The sequence below is a fragment of the Hippocampus guttulatus genome, chromosome 20 (assembly GCF_054856545.1).
Source record: "Hippocampus guttulatus isolate MCC_2025c chromosome 20, RoL_Hgut_1.0, whole genome shotgun sequence".
Taxonomy (NCBI): domain Eukaryota; kingdom Metazoa; phylum Chordata; class Actinopteri; order Syngnathiformes; family Syngnathidae; genus Hippocampus; species Hippocampus guttulatus.
Window position 1 is genome coordinate 5,966,776 of NC_141280.1, and position 6,495 is coordinate 5,973,270.

Sequence of the window (6,495 nt, forward strand, 5' to 3'; positions counted from 1 at the left end):
GCCGTCTGCGGAGTTCACCGGCGGTTGATTGTTGACTCTCAGGGAAACTTTTCTTTGGAATTGAGAGTCGTCGAACCCGTCCCGCCCTTTTCGGGAAATCGTTAATTTGCAAGAGTCGCGCGGTGGCCGCACATCGCTCCACCTCACCGCCCTGTCGCCACCAACAACTCTGCCGGCTCTTCATTTGCCTCATAAATAAACTCATTAACCGGCTCCGAACCGAAAATGTGAATCATCTCGCAAGGTTTACGCACCTGGATTTGTGTATATACAGATTAGCAGATGGGGAGGGGGGGAAATGCGACATTTTCACACATTACCTCCCGCTAGTCCTTCGCATGAATACCAATCAGTGCAGTTGACGGGATCGTGGCTGGGTTGGAATAACCGTGAAGAATGGGAGAGCAGATAGACCACGGCGGAAGATTCGCTCATCGGCGACAAGTTTGAATCCGTTCTGAACAGATTATTTCAGGGCTTAATTATGAAAAAAAAAACTGGCCAACCAACCAATAAAGTGATTGCTGCATAAAGTGTCAAGTGGCAACCAACGATGTGAATGACCTCCAAAAAAAAAGCAATCGAGGGACTGACCCAAAGGAAAACGACCAACCAAATACCCACAAACCGTCCAAACCAATAAATTGACCAATCAACGGTCGCTTAGTCACCAGACCAACCAACTGGCTTATTATCAACCTGGTAATCATTCATTGACCAACAAGACCAATTGACGAGTTTAAAAAAAAAACAGCTATTCAACCCCCCCCCCCCCAAAAAAAACGGAACAATCAACCAACTAACTGACCGCCGATTGATCAGCTGACCTACCAACCAACTGATCCACCCACCGACTGATCGGCCTCCCAACTACTGAATAGCAGCCCCCCACCACCCCAAAAAAGCCCAACCGCACAACAACCAGCCTATCATCTGACCAAACGACCAACCAAGCGACCGATTAAATCACGCCGGCGACAAACTGACCACCAGCCAACCTGACCGATCAACCATTTTGACCGACTGAATCCGCATCTGGCCCACACAAACAAAAGAACCAGCCATCTGAACAAGCGACCCACCAAATCGACAATCTGATCGACCAATTTATCAACAGACCAAACAACGGATTGGAAATAAAATCACCAACCAATCCAATGACATCCCCCCTGCCCCCCGTTCCCCTGGAAAAAAAAAAAACAAGCATTCACCAAGCCAACCAATAATCTGACTAAGCAACCAAGAAACTACCCAACCAAAAAAAAAAAAAAAGTGACCAAACAGCCAAGCATCCCTAAAATCAAACAGACTTAACTTGATTGAACTGAGTGACTATTCGACCGACCGACCGTTTCAGTTGAGGAGTGTTTCCCAAACGCTCGCTTGTACATCCCATCGGATTCTGAATCATCGTGTCATATCCACCTGTACTTAGCTGATGGTAATTGCTTGTGCTTTTATTGCCGCGGGTCTCGCGTCAGCAAAGCAGCAGCTATCATAAATTAAAAAAAAAAAAAAAGACTGATATAGTTTGTTCAATCTCTAGTTGCTCGTGATTTGCTTTTTTTTTTTTTTGCCCACTCAGCGAAAGCACCGCCTTTCACTTGCAGGCAAAAAAGAAAATAACCTCTGGGATTTCGATATCGTAGCAGAAGCCAACGTAGCGCAAAAGGACCAAAGAGAAGTGGGGTACATTCATTTTTTTTTTTTTGTGTGTAATCCGTTTGAACTGAGCTGTGTCTCTATTAGTGTCGACTTCCACGTAAGACTCATTGCGTTGGGCGCTGGAGTGTGTGTGTGTGTGTGTGTGTGTGTGTGTGTCAGCGCAATAGTGTCAATAATAAAAGAGCCACAGTAGTGCTGCTCTTCAAATAAAGCATATATATTCTCTTTAATGGCCGTGCCTTTTATTGACTTTGGGCGCGCGGCGGGGTGGGGTGGGGGGGGGGCGGAATCCAATATTCTGCCTGCGTGCCAGAGACTCTTATTCCGACTAACGTTCAGGACCGCTGAACTCTCCAGCTCCTCGCCGCAATTATCCGCAATTGTCCGCCCTCGGTCGTCAAAGGCTTACTACAGTTGAACCTTTTAAAAGTCCAAAGCGACTAACGCAGCACAACAGAACATTTTTTTTGGAAGGGGGGGGGGCATAAACGGATAAAGGAGCGTAACGGCATACCAAACTACACGCGTACAGTAGGCGAAAACTCGGGTCGCATGACATGCTTCCGAAACTGGTCCCTCACCGATTCTGAGAGGTTGAAACAACGCAAACTGTCAAGTCAGCGAGCGCTGCAGAACCCTCCGCGGAAGAGCTCGGCTCTGACTCAGGCCTCTCAAGGCGAGTACAATTTGGATTCTTCACTCGTCCCCCCAGCAGGCTGGTAATCGATTCTCTCTGCGCGCCGCTACAGCGGCTCGACTCTTGCAATCAGAACGCTTCGTCTTTCTAGATTTTTCATTCTCGTTATTTCTGGAGTTCCCGCGTTCCGTGAAGATGATTAGAACAGTAGTCGGGGCCAAGCGCGGGATGTCGGACAACATTGGCTGACACCCTGGGCTGTGCCCTCTCCTAGTCATCGTACCGGATGTGTTTAGCCGAGAGTGTACGAGGACGACTCGGCGTTGACGACCGACGCGATAACGGGCTGCGACGAAAGCGGCTGTCCTGTCAAAACGCGCCGTCGCCAAATTGACCGACGGGTGAACACATCCGAGACGGAAGTCATGGTCAGTCGTTGAAAAAGAAGATTGACGTCAAGGACAAGACCGAGTCTCAAAGGTGGTCAAAAAGCATTGAAGTACCTGGAAGCCACGACGGGGTGAGAGGGAAAAAAAAGTCTCCGCGACGGTGGCAAAAGCGAGAGTGACGGCAGGATGGGCAAAGTGACGAGAACATTCTGACGGGAAAATGACAGTCGGGAGTTGTCGTTATGCGGCGGAGTGATGAAGAACGTGGCGGCGGGCGGGAAAAGAAAAACAAGTGGAGGGGAGCAGGAGTGACGTGAAGCGCTTCGTCAACGTCCAGACATCCCAAAGCTTGATTTTTAGAAGTTTTGAAGACCCACGACGGCACCGCAATGACGAATCGCCCGTGTGTTGATCAGTCTGGCGGACTGCGGGTGAATACCGGGGCCCGCTGATCAATAGATGAAGCGCAGAGCGGCTCAGACGAAGAGTGCTGCAGTAAATAGGCTGCATGCTCGCTGGGAACAAATGAACGTGTCCTTGACTATTAAACACACTCTGGGCAGTCGCTGTGTGTGTGTGTGTGTGTGTGTGTGTGCGCGCGTGCGTGTGCGTGTGTGTGTTGGGGCGCCACAGGCATTGTTTGTGCACACTTTGTATGAATATCGGAGCTGCGCTTGTTTAGGCGGCGGGCTTTGCGTGCGCCTATAAAAAATGTCTTCCATTTACTCCCACAAGATGAGAAGACAGTTTGACGAGTGGCGGAGCGCTCCCAGTCGTTGACTTGAATCCAACCACGCATGGGAAGAAATGCGGAGGAAAAAAACCCCCAAAACAAAACAATTTCCAAACCTGATGGATTGAATCCAACGAGGGATTCATAAATCCACCGAGAACCGAGCGATCAACCGTCCGACGTGCAAATAGATCCGAGAAGTTGTCGACCCAGCATTTCATCTATCGACCAAACCAGTCGGCAAAGCAAACAATCACAAAGCGATCCATTCAGCAAAAACCAACCCCCCCCCTAAAAAAAACCAACAAAAAACATCTGACAAACTCGTATAACCTCCCAAACAATCGCTCAACCATCTTCCAAACTTACTGCCATTCCACAGGTTTTATACTTACTTTCCATTTTTTTTGTTGCAGACAATCCAACGGTTATATTCAGGCGACGCGACTTTTCTTGTAAGCACCCCCCCACCGATGGCTTTGTACCATTCTGATGGAAAATGTACCCAACTGCATCGCCCACGCTGTGCTCGACCCGCCCAACGCCGTCTCGTCTCGTCGCGCCTTGTCCTGGAAAATTGCTTTCCGTCTCCCCCTAAGTGACGCTTTAGAAGTCGTACATGCCGACGACGTGATATATATTGACCGGGCGCGAGGAGACGGCGCTGGTTGGCGTAAACAATGCAGTAGGCGAGCCTGTTGAGAAGAGTTTTGCAGGTTTTCTTTTTTTTTGGGGGGGGGGGTTGGTTGGTTGGTTGTGAATGTCATGATCCAGGTGTGTGGCAGAGGAGGGCTTTCCCTCCGGCGTGCACACCTGCTGCCAAGTTGTACATGTCAAGACGTGTATTTAACTCATTCAGTACCAGCTAATTCTGGACCAAGCCTGGAAAAGACGTTTAAAAACGTCTTTGGGAGTAAATGAGTTAAGGACTTCCCACACACCAAGTCGCCGTCGGATTATTGACCTTGTTGCTGCTGGTGCTCAAGTGCTTTCTTGACCTCTCCATCTTGTCATTGTTGGATTATACTTTGTTGTGTGTGCATTTTTTTTTTGTTTGTGTCTACATTTGTGGGATCCGATCGCCATTCAGTTCATTCGCGAACCGTGTCAGCTGAAACCCCCCCCCCCAAAAAAAACCCGGCATAGACCAGCATGTTTTTATTGCCGATTGGATTGGTTGATGGGTTGCTTGGTCAACATGTTTGTGAGTCAGATGGTTGTTTCTTTGCTCGGTTCTTATTTTTTTGATTGGTTGATCAGTCTTGTAAGTACATTCGATTTTATCGAACCATGCCTGCCACTTTTGAACTCCGCAAACATCTTTGACGTGTATTTAAATGACCAATGGTCCATGTTCTCCTCATTTTGAGTTCCAAAACAATATATTTACACGTGTGTGTGTGCGTGCGCGCATGTGTGTTATGAAGCGAGTCGTGCGTGTCATGACTGCGTTTGCCCTCAGCTGAGCCCGAAATGACACGGCGGCGGTCATCTCGGGCTGGGGAGCAGGCGGTGACATTTAAGGGACTCACTTTGTACAGTGTCCATTTAAAAAAGAAAAAAAAAGAGAGCCCCCCTCCCCCGAAAAAAAGAAAAAAGCTCACGAAAATGCCCTGCAGCGGCGCTGGGTTTATTTTATCCTCGCAGGTGTGCAACTGCCCGGCACTCTGAGCTCGTGATATTTTTAATCATTATCATGAAGTTTTCCGGAGTCATTTTTGAACTGGACTGTCATTGGCCACATGAGCTGTCACTGTGACGTTCATGAAGATGTGAGCTGATCTGCAGACGTTTCTTTGATAAAATGCGTTTTAGTCTCCAGTGCTCATGAATCCCCCCCTCGCTCTGCATAGCAGCTGTTTACTTGTGAAAATTGCCCCCCCCCAAAAAAAACAAAACAAAACGTGGACATAGTTTCAATGCGTTCTTATTTTCATCCATGTTGTATTTGCTTCATGCGTCCAACGGTGATCGTGACACCTTTCCAATCTGCTCCGGCGTCGTCTCAGTGAAGGGGAGGAGGCATGTTGTAATTTGGGGTGGGCCTAATGGGCTATTAGTCACCTGCAGAGCACAACGCAGCCATCTGCCGCAGGGAGTCTCACCTTGGAAACGGCAGCGCGAGTGACGCTAACCCGAGCGCTCGGCAGCTGAGTACAGACGGACAGGACTCTGCTGCATATGGACGTTTTTTTTTTTTTTTTTTGTAGCACGGTGACCTCGAACGGCACACACACGGGCGGTTGCGTGCAAACATTCTCACTGGTGTAGAAGCTCTAATTAGACGCTTTAACAGCACGCGTAGTCGACAGCCTGTACTTTCAAGCAATCTGCTGTGAGACTTTCAATAACAACGTCCGCACTTTTATTTAAAAAAATAAATAAATAAATAAAAATAACTCAAATTCAATTTGGCTGGCAACCGGTTCAGGGTGTCCACCGCCTACTGCCCAAAGACAACTGGGATAGGCTCCAGCACATCCACGACCGTGGACTTTCTGTACACGACCGTACAGAAAGTCATTTAAGAATTGGAGTTAACATTTTACACAATACTTAGTTACTTTTTTTTTTTTGCACTTGATAAATACTTCATGTATGTAAAAAACTAAAACTAACACTGAAACTAACTAAAAAAAATAATAATAAAAAAAAGAACTAAAATGAAGCATTTCACCACAAATTAAGTGTGACCAAAATATTGTAAAATCTAATGAAAACTAACCGAATTAATCAAAAAAATACATTCCAAATGAAAAATCCCAAACTGTTATAACCCTGCAAGAGTTTAGCCCCCTTAATAGACCTGATCTACGATTGTGATCAATTTTCCAGATCAGGCCCGACCTGACATTATTTTGGTCAGGTCAGGAAAAACAAAACTCTCTGTGTTGTGACATCACATCATGAAAAAATGATTTGTGGTTGGTGAAGCCTTATGATGCCTAAATGAGAAGTCTGGCATGGAGCAGCGGTTCCTCACTTCCCTGCCAGTGTTCTGACCGACACGCGACAGAAAACGACAACCAGCGCAAAATAGAATCACAAACAGAAGCGTCTTTGGGTCTTCC